Here is a 16,665-nt window from a genome sequence, read left to right on the forward strand (position 1 = left end):
GATAATAATCTGCCTTCCTGTTCTTGCCACCAAAGTGGATAACCTCACATTTAAGTAAGTAAGTAAATTAGTTTATTGGCCAAGTATTCACATACAAGGAATTTGCCTTGGTGCTCTGCCCCCAAGTAACAACATGACAAACAGTGACAGTTACCAATGACTCAGAAAACACTAAACATTTATAATAATAAAACATTAATGATAAAACACCATTGATCAAGCATGTGAACCAACAAAATACCAGATTATCCACATTATACTGCATCTGCCATGCATCTGACCACTCACCCAACCTATCCAAGTCACCCTGCAGCTTCATAGCATCTTTCTCACAGCTCACACTGCCACCCAGCTTGGTGTCACCCGCAAACTTGCAGATGTTACATTTAATTACCTCGTCTAAATCATTAATATATATTGTAAATAACTGGGGTCCCAGCAGCGAGTCTTGTGGCACCCCACTGGTCACTGCCTACCATTCTGAAAAGGACCCGTTCATTTCTGCTCCTTGCTTCCTGTCTGCCAACCAGTTCTCTATCTATGTCAATACCCTATTCCCAATACCATGTGCTCTAGTTTTGCACACTAATCTCTAATGTGGGATCTTATCAAAGTCTTTTTGAAAATCCAGATACACATCCACTGGCTCTCCATTATCCATTCTACATTACATCCTCAAAAAATTCCAGATTAGTCAAGCATGATTTCACCTTCATAAATCCATGCTGAATGACCGATCCTGTCACTGCTTTCCAAATGCTCTGCTATAACATCTTTAATAATCGATCCAAGCATCTTCCCCACTACCGATGTAAGGCTAACTGGTCAATAATTCCCAGTTTTCTCTCTCCCTCCTTTTACATTGGTTACATTCCAGTCCACAGGAACCGATCCAGAGTCGAGAGAACATTGGAAAATGATCACCAATGCATCCACGATTTCCAGGGCCACCACCTTGAGTACTCTGGGATGCAGACCATCAGGCCCTGGGGATTTATCTGCCTTCAGTCCCAACAGTTTACCTGACACCATTTCCTGACTAATGGGGATTCGCTTCACTTCCTCCCTCCCAATAGAACCTCGGTCCTCTAGTATTTCTGGGAGATTGTTTGTGTCCTCCTTAGTGAAGACAGAACCAAAGTACTTGTTTCACTGTTCTGCCATTTCCCTGTTTACCATTATAAATTCCTGTCTCTGAATGTAAGGGACCTACATTTGTCTTCACTCAGCTTTTCCTTTTTACATATCTAAAGAAGCTTTTACAGTCAGTTTTTATATTTCCCACAAGCTTTCATGCCCTTTATTCCCCCTCTTAATAACCGCGTTGTCTTCTGTTGAATTCTAAATTTCTCCGTTCCCGGTTTGCTGTTTCCTCTGGCCAATTTGTATGCCTCTTCCCTGGATTTACCACTATCCTTGATTTCTCTCATTAGCCACAGTTGAGCCTTCTTCCCCGTTAATTTTTTCCCCAAATTAGGGATAAACAATTTTTGTGTTCATCCATCTAATCTTTAAATCATTGCCATTGCATCTCCACCGTCAATTTGCCAGTCTATCCTAACCAATTCCCGTCTCATACCATCAAAGTCTCCTTTCTTGAAATTCAGGACCCTTGTCTCTGAATTAACCGTGTCACTTTAGATTAGATTCCTTTATTGTCATTCAGACCTTTTGGTCTCAACAAAATTACGTGCCTGCAGTCATACATATAATAATAAATAACAAAACACACAATAAACACAAATTAACATCCACCACAGTGAGTTCACCAGGCACCTCCTCACTGTGATGGAGGGAAAAGTCTTAAACTCTCTGTCTCTTCCCTCCTTGTTCTCCCTCTGCGCTGAGGCGATCCAGGCTTCCGATGTTGTGACCCCGCCGGATGATGGTAAGTAAGTTCCGCGGCTCAACCGTGCTCCAGGAACGGGCCGGTTCAAGCTCCGTGGCCTGGGGTGGCCGAAGCTGCCACCCTCCAGTCCAGCGGACGCAGCTGTAGTTGCGGGAGCTCCGGAAAAACAGGTCACCAACCTGTGACCTACGAGTTCCCGACGATGTCGTCCACTGGGCCCACGGCCGAACCTCCAAAGTCGGGTCGCCGCCGCCTCAGCTCCGAGTCGGGCCGCTGCAGCCTCAGCTCCGAGTCGGGCCGCCGCCGAAAGCCGGAACACCGCCTCAGCTCCGAGTCGGGTCGTTGCAGCCTCAGCTCCAGGTCGGGCCGCCGCTGAAAGCAGGAACGCCGCCTCAGCTCCGAGTCGGGCCGCTGCCGCCTCAGCTCCGAGTCGGGCCGCCGCCGCCTCTCCACTCTTCATCCTAATGCAGATTTCCACCATGTTATCGTCACTGTTGCCCAAGGAGCTTTGCACAAAGAGATCGTTAACTAATCCTTCCTCATGAGAGTGGTGAAACTCTGGAATTCTCTGCCGCAGAAGGTAGTTGAGGCCAGTTCATTGGCTATATTTAAGAGGGAGTTAGATGTGGGCCTTGTGGCTAAAGGGATCAGGGGGTATGGAGAGAAGGCAGGTACGGGATACTGAGTTGGATGATCAGCCATGATCATATTGAATGGCGGTGCAGGCTCGAAGGGCCGAATCCTGCACCTATTTACTATGTTTCTATGACACAATACCCAGTCTAGGATGGCCTGCCCTCTTGTCGGTTCCTCTACATATTGGCTTAAAAAACCATCCCGTATACATTCCAGGAAATCCTCCTCCTCAGCACTGTTACCAATTTGGTTGGCCCAATCTCAGGAGAGAAGGAATGGGTGACGTTTCGGGTCGAGATCCTTCTTCACTAATTTCCTGCTTGATCCTATCCCAATCTCCTGATCTCTTTGCTATCAGCAGTTCTCTTGCACCAGTGGCGTGAATCATTTCCAGATTCACACCCAGTTCAAGTTCAACAACATTGTTGATGGTCTTGGCAATTGTGCATTCACAGTTAGAAATATCTTACAATTAGATGTCTCTCATGGCAAGTACTCAATACTTGGACGAGGAAACACTTTTTCTCACAGAGTGGTGAGTGTGGAATTCTCTGCCTCAGAGGGCGGTGGAGGCAGGTTCTCTGAATGCTTTCAAGAGAGAGCTGGATAGGGGTCTTAAAAATAGCGGAGTCAGGTGATATGGGGAGAAGGCAGGAACGGGGTACTGATTGGGGATAATCAGCCATGATCACATTGAATGGCAGTGCTGGCTCGAAGGGCCAAATGGCCTGCTCCTGCACCTATTGTCTATTGTTGTGAAACTGAGTACAGAGGGAAAATAACCCATGACGTACATCCTCATAAATATTCCGTTTTACAGTTTCAGATCAGGGCACTGCCAGCAAGCTGAGGATTTACTGCTCAACAGAAAATGCCCTTGAGAAATTGATGAAGAGCAGCCTTAGTCAGACAGCATGGAAAGAGGCCCTTCAGCTCAACCAGTCCATGCTGACCAAAATGCCCCATCTGGTCTGGTCCCACCTGGACTAGAGCCCATATTCCTCCGAACATTTCCCCTGAATAACCACAGACCTGTTTAACCAGTTTTACCTGGGTTCCTTCATGCCAGACACATTAATTCTGCCTTCCTGTTAAGGGCAGTCAATCATACATCCCCTCTGGAATTCAGCTCTTTGGTCCAGGTTTGACTCAAGGCTGCGATGAGGTATGGAGTCTTGTGGAACTGGCAAATACCAAACTGCCCATTAATGAGCAGGTTATTGGGGAGTAATTGCTACTTGATAGCACTGTTGACAACAGCTTTCATTACTTTGTTCATGACTGAGAGTCGACTGTTAGGGCAATAATTAACTGGATTGTACAGACTTGCCTTTTGTGAATAGGACACACCTTGGATATTTTCACATTGTCACATAGATTTCTGTGTTGTAAAGGCACCATAGTTGGTTGGCAATATGCAAAACGTGTTCTGGAGTACACGTCCTCGGAGCTAAACTGGGATGTTGCCTGCTCCCAAAGCCAGAGGTCTCAGCCATTGCTTGATATCCCGTGGAATGAATCTAACTGGGAGCCTTCTGCGATGGTGGTATCAGAGTTCTACCATCTACTCGGCACTCACATGCTTTTAGCACTCACATGCTCAGCCCCACTTTCATTGAGAATGCATTGGAGCCTCTCAGAGAAATTGGAGAGAAATTTGCAGTGGGAGGGGGAGGATCCAGTGGTCGTGGTCCATGTGGGGACCAATGACATAGGAAGGACGAGGAAGGAGGATCTGCTGAAGGAGTTTGAGCAGTTAGGGAATAAATTAAAAAGCAGAACCTCGAGGGTACTGATCTCCGGATTGCTACCTGAGCCACGGGCCAAATCGGCGAGGGTACGTAAAATTAAAAAGCTAAATGCGTGGCTCAAAGACTGGTGTGGGAATAATGGGTTTGGTTTCTTGGGCCACTGGCACCAGTACTGGGACAGGGGGGATCTGTTCTGTAAGGACGGACTTCACCTGAACGGTGCTGGGACTGGGGTCCTGGCAAATCATATAACTAGGGCAGTAGAGAGGTCTTTAAACTAAGTAGCGGGGGGGAGGTATCAAGGGGGGTAATAACGGCAGGGGTAGAGGAAATAGAGCAGGGTATCAGTGGGGAAGCGGTAAGTCAAAATGAGACAGGAGACAGAATGTGTGAAGATAAAGCTCTAGATGTAAAAGGGGCAAAAACAGAAAGGAAGGGTAGTAAAAATCATCTGAAAGTGCTTTATCTAAATGCACGGAGTATTCGTAATAAGATAAATGAATTAACGGTGCAATTAAGTATATATAGTTATGATATCGTGGCCATTACGGAGACATGGCTGCAAGGGGATCAGGACTGGGAGTTAAATATAGAGGGGTACTCGACAATTAGGAAAGATAGACAGGAAAGAAAGGGAGGAGGGGTGGCCCTTTTAATAAGGGAGGGAATAACGGCAATAGAGAGGAAGGATATTGCGTTGAAGGATCAGGATAGTGAAACAGCTTGGGTACAGATAGAGAATAATAAGGGGGAAAAAACACTAGTGGGTGTAATTTATAGACCTCCAAATAGCTGTGACGCTGTTAGTCAGAACATAAATCTGCAAATAGTTGACGCATGTAAAAAGGGAACTGCTGTAATCATGGGGGACTTCAATTTTCATATTAATTGGGCAAACCAAACTGGGCAGGGTAGACTAGAGGAAGAGTTTATAGAATGTATTAGAGACGGGTTCCTAGAACAGTATGTCACAGAACCGACAAGGGGGGAGGCAATCTTGGATCTGGTCCTGTGTAATGAAGCAGGATTAATTAAAAATGTCATAGTTAGGGACTCGTTGGGAACAAGTGACCACAATATGGTCGAATTCCATATTCAAATAGAAGGGGAGCAGGTTGAAACTCAGGCTAGGGTGCTTAGTCTAAATAAGGGGGATTATGAAGGTATGAGGACTGAGCTGATCAAAGTTGACTGGGATAGCAGACTCAAGAATAAGACGGTACATGAGCAGTGGTGTACGTTTAAGGGTATACTGTATAACCTTCAAGAAAAATTTATTCCTATGAAGAAAAAAAGGGGTAAGGGTAAGAACAGTCAGCCATGGCTCAGTAAAACTATAAAGGATAGTATTCGGCTGAAGGCAAGGGCATATAAGGTAGCCAGAGATAGTGGGAGGGTAGAGGATTGGGAAGCATTTAAAGGTCAGCAAAAAATAACTAAGAGATTAATTAAGACGGGGAAAATAGACTATGAAAGGAATTTAGCGAACAACATAAAAACTAATAGTAAGAGTTTTTATAGCTATATAAAAAGAAAAAGGGTGGCTAAGGTGAACGTTGGTCCATTGGAGGGTGAGACTGGAGAGTTGTTGGTGGGGAACATGGAAATGGCAAAGGCATTAAACGAGTATTTTGTATCAGTCTTCACCATAGAAGACACAAAAAATATTCCAACGCTGGATAAACAGGGGGCGGTAGGAATGGAGGAGCTAAATACTATTAAGATCACCAAGGAGGTGGTATTAGGGAAATTAATGAGACTGAAGGAGGATAAATCCCCTGGGCCTGATGGATTACATCCAAGGGTCTTGAGGGAGATAGCGGTGGGGATTGTGGATGCATTGGTGATAATTTTCCAAAACTCCCTGGAGGCAGGAACGGTCCCAGTGGATTGGAAAATGGCCAATGTAACACCTATATTTAAAAAAGGAAGTAAACAGAAGGCGGGTAACTATAGACCGGTTAGTCTAACATCGGTGGTGGGTAAAATGTTAGAGACAATTATTAAAGAAACACTAACGGGGCACTTGGATAAACATGACTTCATCGGACAGAACCAGCATGGTTTTGTGAAGGGGAAGTCCTGTTTAACGAATCTGCTCGAATTCTTTGAGGAAGTAACAACCCGGGTGGATAAAGGGGAACCGGTGGATGTGGTATACTTGGACTTCCAAAAGGCTTTTGACAAGGTGCCACATAAGAGACTATTGCTAAAAATAAAAAATTATGGGATTGGGGGTAATATATTAGCATGGGTAGAGGATTGGCTAACAAATAGGAAGCAGAGAGTGGGGATAAATGGTTCATACTCGGGATGGCAACCGGTAACTAGCGGGGTTCCGCAAGGGTCGGTGCTGGGACCCCAGTTGTTCACAATTTATATAAATGATTTGGAGGAGGGAACCAAGTGTAATATATCAAAATTTGCGGACGATACAAAAATGGGTGGAAAAGTAGGGGATGAGGAGGATAGGAAGAGTCTGCAAAAGGATATAGATAAGCTAGGTGAGTGGGCAACAACTTGGCAGATGAAATTTAATACTAATAAATGTGAAGTCATTCACTTTGGGAAAAAAAATGATAGGGCAAGTTATTTTCTAAATGAGGAGGAGCTGCGTTGTAATGCAACGCAAAGGGATCTAGGGGTATTAGTACATGAATCACTAAAAGTTAGTATGCAGGTGCAGCAAGCAATCAGGAAGGCCAATGGAGTTTTGGCCTTTATTGCTAGAGGGATTGAGTATAAAAACACGGAGGTCTTGCTGCAGCTGTACACAGTATTAGTGAGACCACATTTGGAATACTGTGTACAGTTCTGGGGTCCATACCTAAGAAAGGATGTACTAGCCCTGGAGGCAGTGCAGCGAAGGTTTACAAGATTAATTCCTGCAATGAGGGGATTGACATATGAGGAAAGGTTAAGTAGGCTGGAACTCTACTCTTTGGAGTTTAGAAGAATGAGAGGCGATCTCATTGAAACATATAAGATCGTGAGGGGCCTTGATCGGGTGGATGCACCGAGGATGTTCCCAATGATCGGGGAAACTAGAACTAGAGGACATAGTTGCAGAATAAGGGGAGGCTCTTTTAAAACTGAGATGAGGAAGAACTTCTTCACCCAGAGGGTGGTTAATTTATGGAATTCACTGCCCCAGGGAGCAGTGGAAGCAGAAACTTTAAATATATTTAAGACTAAAATAGATGGTTTTTTAGCTGCCAAGGGGATAAGGGGCTACGGGGAGAGGGCAGGGATATGGACCTAGGTATGGTTAGTATAGTAAGACCTGAGTGATCTCCTGGACAAGTGTCGATCGCCTGGATTGGGGTCGGAGAGGAATTTCCCGGATTTTTTTCCCGAATTGGACCTGGGTTTTTATCCGTTTTTTTGCCTCCCCCAGGAGATCACGAGGTTCTTGGGGTGGAGAGGGGTGATAGCGGTATAAAGGGGAGGGTAGTGTCTTGTGTTCTGTGTCTTGTGTCTACTGTTTGTGGGTAAGTGTGTCTGTTTAGTGTTCAGCCATGAGCGAATGGCGGTGCGGGCTCGACGGACCTGGTGGTCTACTCTCGCACCTACTTTCTATGTTTCTATGTTTCTATGTTTCAGCTGCTAATTATCCACCACCTATCCAGCCTCCTCTTATAATTCATGTTTTAGGAGCAGATTAAGGCAATTTGGCCCATCAAGTCTACTCTGCTATTCAATCACAGCTGATCTATCCTGAACACCCTGATCAGCCATCCAAGGTGCTGAACATCCTCATAAATCTCCTCTACCTACCCACCAGTTTAATGACATCCTTCCTAATGCAGAGCAACCAGAAATGTACACAATGCTTTAAATGTGACATGACTAACGTCTTGTTCTTGATTAGTATGGATGTCACGGGTTATGGGGAGAAGGCAGGGGAATGGGGTTATGGGGAGAAGGCAGGAGAATGGGCTTAGGAGGGAGAGATAGATCAGCCATGAATGAATGGCGGAGTAGACTTGACAGGCCGAATGGCCTAATTCTGCTCCTATCACTTATGACCTTATGAACATGACATCCCAGCTCCCATTCTCAGTACATTGACCGATGTGTGTCAACAGAAATGTTCACAGTAGTTTAAATGTTGCCTTACCAACGTCTTGCACAGCTGTAACATGGCATCCCAACTCCCGTGCTCAGTACACTGACAGTATCATAATCATACTTTATTAGCCAAGTATGTTCTGCAACATACAAGGAATTTGATTTGCCAATCATACCAATAAAAAGTACCAACACACAAAATACATTTTAATAGGAACATCCACCAGAGTGACTCCTTCACATTCCTCACTGTGATGGAAGGCGATAAAAAAGTTCAATCTCTTCCCTTCTTTGTTCTCCCGCGGTCGTGGGGCTCCTGGGAACGTCAATCAAACAATCCAAATCTGTCCACGTGGACAGAACTCAAGGGCTTGAGCTACAGGGAGAGGTTGAGCAGGCTGGGACTCTATTCCTTGGAGAGCAGGAGATCGAGGGGTGATCTTGTAGAGGTGTATAAAATAATGCGATGAATAGTTCGGGTAGACGCACAGAGTCTCTTGACCAGAGTAGGGGGATCGAGAAGCAGAGGGCATAGGTTCAAGGTGAAGGGGAAAAGATTTAATATGAATCTGAGGGGTGACTTTTTCACACAAGGGTGGCGGGTGTATGAAACAAACTGCCAGAGGAGGTAGTTGGGGCAGAGTCTATCGCATTGTTAAAGAAGCGATTAGACAGGTACATGGATAGGACGGTTTATAGGGAAATGGACTAAACGCAGGCGAGTGGGACTAGTGTAGATTCAATTCAATTCAATTCAATTCAATTCAATTTATTGTCATTTGGACCCCTTGAGGTCCAAACGAAATGCCGTTTCTGCAGCCATACATTACAAACAAATAGACCCAAGACACAACATAATTTACATAAACATCCATCACATTGCTGTGATGGAAGGCCAAAAAACTTTTCTCTCCACTGCACTCTCCCCCCCCGATGTCAGAGTCAAAGTCAAAGCCCCCGGCGGGCGATGGCGAATTGTCCCGTGGCCATTAAGCCACGTCGGGTAATGCAAGGTCGCACACCGGGTCTTGGTGTTAGAGCCCCCGGCGGGCGCTCGCAGAGACCCGCGGCCATTCCAAGCCGCGCGATGCGGTGCTGTAAGGCCCCGCTCCAGGAGCTCTTCAACCCCGCAACTCGGGCGGGAGAAGTCGCCGCTGCGGAAGCCCCGAAAAGCGGTCTCCCTCCAGGGACCCGCGGGCTCCCGGTGCCGTCCGCCAAACCCGCAGTTGCAGCCACCGAATCTCCGGGGGTCGGGTCGCAGCAGCGTCCACCACAGCTCCACCCGCTCTGGACTCGGCCAGCTCCGCGACGGTGAGGTGAGTTCGGCACCAGAGTCCCCGGTCTTCATGTTGGAGGCCGCTCCTCGTTGCAGCCCCAACGACAACGGAGACCCGACAAAGAAAAGGTCGGGTCTCCCGTGCAGGGAGAGATTTAAAAGTTACCCCCCCCCCCCCCCCCCCCCCACACCACCCCCACCCCCCCCACACATATACCCCAACAAAAAATAACAAAAACTACATAAAAACATAGACATAAAATAATAAAAACGCAGACGGACTGCAGAGGCCGCTGCTGACGAGAGCCGCGCCGGGACAGTTGGGACAGTTGGGCCTGTTTCCATACTGTATGACTATAACCTCTCCCTGTAGCTAATGCCCTGTAATCCAGGAATCATTCTGGTAAACCTCAGCACTTTTTCCACATCCCTCTTGTAATGGTGTGAACAAAACTGCACACAGTACTTCAAATGCGGTTAATCAAAATCCTATAAAACTGTATCATGACTTTCTGGACCCTTATACTCAATGCCTTGACCGATGCTTGTAAGCTTGCCTTCTTTCCCACTCTATCTACTTAAGTTGCCATTTCCAGGTAGTTATGAACTCGGACCCCATGATCCCTTAATGCCATTCATTGTATATTTTCCCCTTACATTTGATCTCCAAATTGCAGCACCTCACACTTGTTCGTATTAAACTCCACCTGCCATTTCTCCATCCATTTCTGTAGCTAATCTATATTCCACTCGACACCTTACGCCTTCCTCACACTCAAAACCCCAACAATCTTAGTGGCATCTGCAAACTTAATAACCAACCCGTCTACATTTACGTCCAGGTCATTTTTATATATCATCAACAGAAAGTTATGTTAACATTGTATAACATCTTGGGTCAGCTCCCGATTAAACGTCAGAATATCAGAAAACTATACATAAATAAAGATCTGATCTTGTGCTCTTCCCATTTGCGTGATTTTTCTATTTTGCGCATGATCGGTACACGATAGAGCTACAATTTTTAGCCACATTACACCTTTCTCCTGTGCTCAAGTGCAACAAGTTTTGTTCCGATCGATGGTTTAACGAGGTTAATTGGTGGGACTGTAAATGTTAATAAAATGGAGTGGCTGGGCTTGTATACTCTAGAAACATAGTAAATAGGTGCAGGAGGAGGCCATTTGGCCCTTCGAGCCAGCACCGCCATTCATTGTGATCATGGCTGATCGTCCCCTATCAATAACCCGTGCCTGCCTTCTCCCCATGTCCCTTGACTCCACTAGCACCTAGAGCTCTATCTAACACTCTCTTAAATCCATCCAGTGATTTGGCCTCCACTGCCCTCTGTGGCAGGGAATTCCATAAATTCACAACTCTCTGGGTGAAAAAGTTTTTCTCACCTCAGTCTTAAATGACCTCCCCTTTATTCTAAGAATCTCTGGAATTTAGAAAGATGAGAGGCTATCTTATATACGATTATAAGATTATTAAGGGTTTGGACACGCCAGATGCTGGAAACATGTTACCGATGTTGGGCAAGTCCAGAACCAGGGGCCACAGTTTAAGAATATTGGGTAACCGTTTTAGAATGGAGATGAGGAAAAGCTTTTCAACACAGAGGTTTGTGAATCTGTGGAATCTCTGCCTTAGAAGGCGGTGGAGGTCAATTCTCCGTATGATTCAAGAGAGATTTAGATAGAGTTGTTAAAGAGAGTCGAGTCAGGGGATATGGGGAGAAGGCATGAACGGGGTACTGATTGTGGATTATCAGATATGATCACGGTGAATGGCGGTGTTGGCTCGAAGGGCCGAATGACCTTCTCCTGCACCTATTGTCTATTGTTTATTTCAAAAGCTATTAAGGGTTAAAAATCTTAAAAACCGCACATGCGCAGATTGGTCTCCTCACCTGTCAGTCGCCGCCACGCGGATTGGTCTCCTCACCTGTCCGTCACCCGGGACAGCGACGCCCCTTCCTGCGCTGCCGCGGCCTCTCCCGCCTCACTCACTAACTCCTCTCTCCCCTCCTCACAGTAACTTGTCTATCGTCTCCACCACCATCGGCGACGGCAGCGGGGAGGGGGCTTCAGTGGATGCCCTGGTCCCGTCTCTCACTCCCTCACACACTCCTCTCCCCCGCCCGCTCTCTGCGGTAATGGCCGTCCCATCTACCCATCCCCCGGGTGAATCGCTGCGCCCGTCCGTCTTCACCGCCGCTGCGGTAACTCACCCTCACAGCCCTCTCGAAGGAGATCTCCTCCACCAGCTCGTCGAAACTCGTGGTGCCCACTGTGACGGACACCGGCTCCATTCCCCCCCCCCCCCCTGGTGGCGGCAGCGAGCAGGCAGGCAGGCAGGCCGGGGACGGGCCGAGCGGCAGCAGTGGGCGGTCGGGCAGGATGGGGATGGGAGGGAGGGAGAGTCGGGTTGCAGGGTGGCCGAGCAGATTGCGCGGAGTTTGAGTGACTCACACACACTATGCAAACAGGTCCAATCGTCAAGTCAACGGAATCTAAACCACAGCTAACAGTGAATGACCTGTGGACATTACAGACATTTTCAACCTCTCACTTCTGAGGTCCGACCTGCTTTAAAAGGGCATCAATAATACCCAAGAAGAGCAAGGTGGCGTGCCTCAATGACTATCGACCAGTGGCACTAACGTCTGTTGTGATGAAGTGCTTTGAGAGGTTGATTACGGTGCATATCAACTCCTACCTCGACAAGAACCTCGACCCACTGCAGTTCGCATACCGCCACAACAGATCAACGGTGGATTTGATCTCACTGGCTCTCAACTCTACTCTGGACCACTTGGACAACAAAAACTCATGTGTCAGGCTGTTATTCATTTACTACAGCTCGGCATTTAATACCATCATCCCCTTAAAGCTGGTTACAAGTTCTCAGACCTGGGTCTCTGCGCATCCCTCTGCAATTGGATCATAGAAACATAGAAAATAGGTGCAGGGGTTGGCCATCCGGCCCTTCGGGCCTGCATTGCCATTCAATATGATCATGGCTGATCATCCAACTCAGTATCCTGTACCTGCCTTCTCTCCATACCCCCTGATTCCTTTAGCCACAAGGGCCACATCTAACTCCCTCTTAAATATAGCCAATGAACTGGCCTGAACTACCTTCTGTGGCAGAGAGTTCCAGAGATTCACCACTCTCTGAGTGAAAAATGTTTTTCTCATCTTGGTCCTAAAGGATTTCCCCTTTATCCTTAAACTGTGACCCCCTTGTCCTGGACTTCCCCAGCATCAGGAACAATCTTCCTGCATCTAGCCTGTCCAACCACTTAAGAATGTTTTAAGTTTCTATAAGATCCTCCCTCAATCTCCTAAATTCTAGCGAGTACAAGCCGAGTCTTTCTTCATATGAAAGTCCTGACATCCCAGGAATCAGTCTGGTGAACCTTCTCTGTACTCCCTCGGTGGCAAGAATGTCTTTCCTCAGATTTGGAGACCAAAACTGTATGCAATACTCCAGGTGTGGTCTCACCAAGACCCTGTACAACTGTAGTAGAACCTCCCTGCTCCTACACTCAAATCCTTTTGCTATGAATACTAACATACCATTCGCTTTCTTTACTGCCTGCTGCACTTGCATGCCTACTTTCAATGGCTTAGCACTTCAACTCCCCCTCCCATTCCCAATCTGACCTCTCTGTCCTGGGTCTCCTCCATTGCCAGAGTGAGCAACACCGGAAATTGGAGGAACAGCACCTTATATTCCGATTGGGGAGTCTGCATCCTGCGGGCATGAACATTGAATTCTCCCAATTTTGTTAGCCCTTGCTGTCTCTTCCCCTTCCTTAGCCCTCGGGCTGTCTCCTCCCATCCCCCAGCCCTCGGGCTCCTCCTCCTTTTTCCTTCCTTCTCCCCGTCACCCCCTATCAGTCTGAAGAAGGGTTTCGGCCCGAAACGTTACCCATTTCCTTCGCTCCATAGATGCTGCTGCACCCGCTGAGTTTCTCCAGCATTTTTGTGTACCTGCCTACTTTCAATGATTGGCTTACCATGACACGCAGGTCTCGTTGCATCTCCCCTTTTCATAATCGGCCACCATTTAGATAATAATCTACTTTTCTGTTTTTGGCACCAAAGTGGATAACCTCACATTTATCCACATTATACTGCATCTGCCATGCATTTTCCCACTCACCCAGCCTATCCAAGTCACCTTGCAGCTTCCTAGCATCCTCCTCACAGCGAACACTGCCCCCCAGCTTCGTGTCATCTGCAAACTTGGAGATGTTGCATTCAATTCCCTCGTCCAAATCATTAATATGTATTGTAAATAGCTGGGGTCCCAGCACTGAGCCTTGCGGTACCCCACTAGTCACTGCCTGCCATTCTGAAAAGGACCCATTTACTCCTACTCTTTGCTTCCTGTTTGCCAGACAGTTCTCTCTATCCACATCAATACTGAACCCCCAATACCGTGTGCTTCAAGTTTGTATACTGATCTCTTATGTGGGACCTTGTCGAAAGCCTTCTGAAAGTCCAGATATTACACATCCACTGGTTCTCCCTTATCCACTCTACTAGTTACATCCTCGAAAAATTCTATAAGATTCGTCAGACATGATTTACCTTTCGTAAATCCATGCTGACTTTGTCCATTATTTCACTACTTTCCAAATGTGCTGCTATCCCATCTTTAATAACTGACTCTATCAGTTTCCCCACTACCGATGTTAGACTAACTGGTCTGTAATTCCCTGTTTTCTCTCTCCCTCCCTTTTTAAAAAGTGGGGTTACATTAGCTACCCTCCAATCCTCAGGAACTACTCCAGAATCTAAAGAGTTTTGAAAAATGATCACTAATGCATCCACTATTTTACTTCGGAGTCACGTGAGGGACTTCGTGAAGAACCCCGCCAGGACGCATGCATGTCATTATCGCCTCACGCTATGCAATGAGTAGTATTCAAAAGCCGACAACAGCAGGTAAGGGACTCTGCGTTTTTCGACTTATTTTTAGGTGAAAGATGGACAGAGTAACGAGGAGAAAGGCTGCGAAGAAGCTGGAGGGGGAGAACCGCGGAGTTGCGGACAGCCAGCAGGAACAGCAGCAGCTGACGGCACGGGAATCTTCTGAATTGGAGCCAGCTGTGCCCGACTTCGCTCCCGCTACGGCGAAATCCACTTCTCGGCCGGGCGGGAAAGCGAAGAGAAAGACCCCACGAATGCCGGACTCAGATGAGTCGGACTTTGAGGAGCCGCGAGCGGCCAGTGCCCGTGAGCACCGGGGCCGGTTCTAGCGGACGGGGCAGTATGAGCAGCCGGGAGCGGCTAGTGCCCGAGAGCACTGGAGCCGGTTTGACCGGCTGCATGACGAGGAGCAGCCGCGAGCGGCCAGTGCCCGGGAGCACGGGGGCCGGTTAGAGCGGTTGCTCCAGGAGATCCTCCAAAGTGGCAGACTCCGGGAGAGGGAGGCTAGCCACAGTGGGCACCCAATAAGCCCCACAGCAGTACCCCTAGAGGGGCTGCATAGTGTCTCCTCCTCGTCAGAGGAGAACACGGAGGATCTGTTCTGGGTAGACTCTGAACGGGTCACAGAACCACATACCCCCAGTAGCCCTGGGGTGAAAGAAGGCATGCTGGATATGGTGAACCAATTCTTCCAGCCAGACCTAACTGGGGAAGACCTGGAGCCCAAAATTGCAGCCAGTGTGGACTATTTGTCTAGTAACAAACTACAGACACAGGCTATGTCTGACGCCATTGCACGGCATTTACCCCCAGGTAACTGCAAGGCATTGCAAGTGCCTAGTGTTAACCAGTGTATCTGGAGACATATGGGGACAGGTATCCGCAATACTGATCTCAAAATCCAAAACGTGCTCAAGGTATTGACGGCAGGAATCACAGCATTTGCCCGAACTTTAAAAGAATCAGACATGAACCAAGACCACAAGGATGCACTGGTTCTACTGTGCAATTCACAGTACGAACTCAATTATATTCGGAAAAGTGCTATACAAACTACATTGGATCCCAAATTTGCCGACCTTTGCAAACCAGGCACCTCAAAACAGCCAATGCTATTGTTTGGAGGGGACTTGCCGAAACAAGTCAAACAACTCGATGAAGAGTCTAAAGCACTAGGGCTTATAAAAGCAGCCACCAAGACATACTTTGGGAAGAGATACCAACCCTACGGACCTCCCAGAAGGGCAACATATAGCGCAGGGAGCGCTAAAACCAGGAGCACCCAACAGCGGTCTTTTTTCAGGGCATGGCCCAGGACGACCGCACGGGAGAAAACGCCAGCCTCCAACCCAACACACCCAAACAACAACGCCTCAACATCCTCTGAGAACAACAAGGAAGTAACTCCACCACCACTGGTAACCATGGAGGTAGGTGGGTCTGGTTCCTCGAAAATGAATAGGAGCACTAAAGTTGGGGGAAGGTTACGGTATTATTTGCATGCATGGAATGAAATAACTCTAGACACTCACATTCTATGCAGTATCCAGGGTTATACAATAGAGTTCATACTAAAAACATAACCCTCCGGTACAACATGCACCGAACCGAACGTTCGTGCTTACAGGCTGTAGGGGGCGCTGCACTGGCAGCGCCTGTCGGCAGCGTGTCCGTCTTTTTTCAACTTTTTTTATTTTTTTAGTATGTTTAAAAGTGTGTTTTTAATGTTTCTTTGTGTGTTATGTGTGGGGGGTGGTGTGGGGGGGGGGGGTAAGGGGGAAACCGTTTCGGCCGCCTCTTCCATGGAGAGGCGACTTTTTCAGGCCGCCTCCCCCGTGGCCTAACAGCATGGATCGGCGCCGACTTTCCCGGAGACGCGCCCGGAGCTTCAGCGGCGGGCACAGCGTGGACTCTCGGCGCGGAGTGGGTGAGACCTCGCTGGAGGGGAGCGCTCCGTTACGCTGGCCCGCGGCAGCCGGCAGCCTGAAGCAGCGGTCTGCAGAACTCCAGCTGGTGCGGCGTCTACAGCCCGGGATCTCACGTTGGGGACCCGGGTGGAAGAAGCTTCCACCGCCGGCCCGCGGCCATCTTCTACCGCGGGCGTGGTATGGACTTAACATCACCCCAGGAGGGGAG

General features: G+C 47.8%; 1 long non-coding RNA gene across 1 annotated transcript; it reads right to left on the bottom strand.

Moving 5' to 3' along the window:
- Window positions 1–4,502: 4,502 nt before the first annotated feature.
- Window positions 4,503–11,922, bottom strand: LOC116982752. The gene is made up of 3 exons (XR_004414531.1): window positions 11,817–11,922; window positions 10,372–10,374; window positions 4,503–4,513 (listed from the first exon to the last, which is right to left on the bottom strand). It is a non-coding gene; the product is annotated as an uncharacterized LOC116982752 (long non-coding RNA).
- Window positions 11,923–16,665: the final 4,743 nt, after the last annotated feature.

The sequence above is a fragment of the Amblyraja radiata genome, chromosome 1 (genome assembly GCF_010909765.2).
Source record: "Amblyraja radiata isolate CabotCenter1 chromosome 1, sAmbRad1.1.pri, whole genome shotgun sequence".
NCBI classification, from domain to species: domain Eukaryota; kingdom Metazoa; phylum Chordata; class Chondrichthyes; order Rajiformes; family Rajidae; genus Amblyraja; species Amblyraja radiata.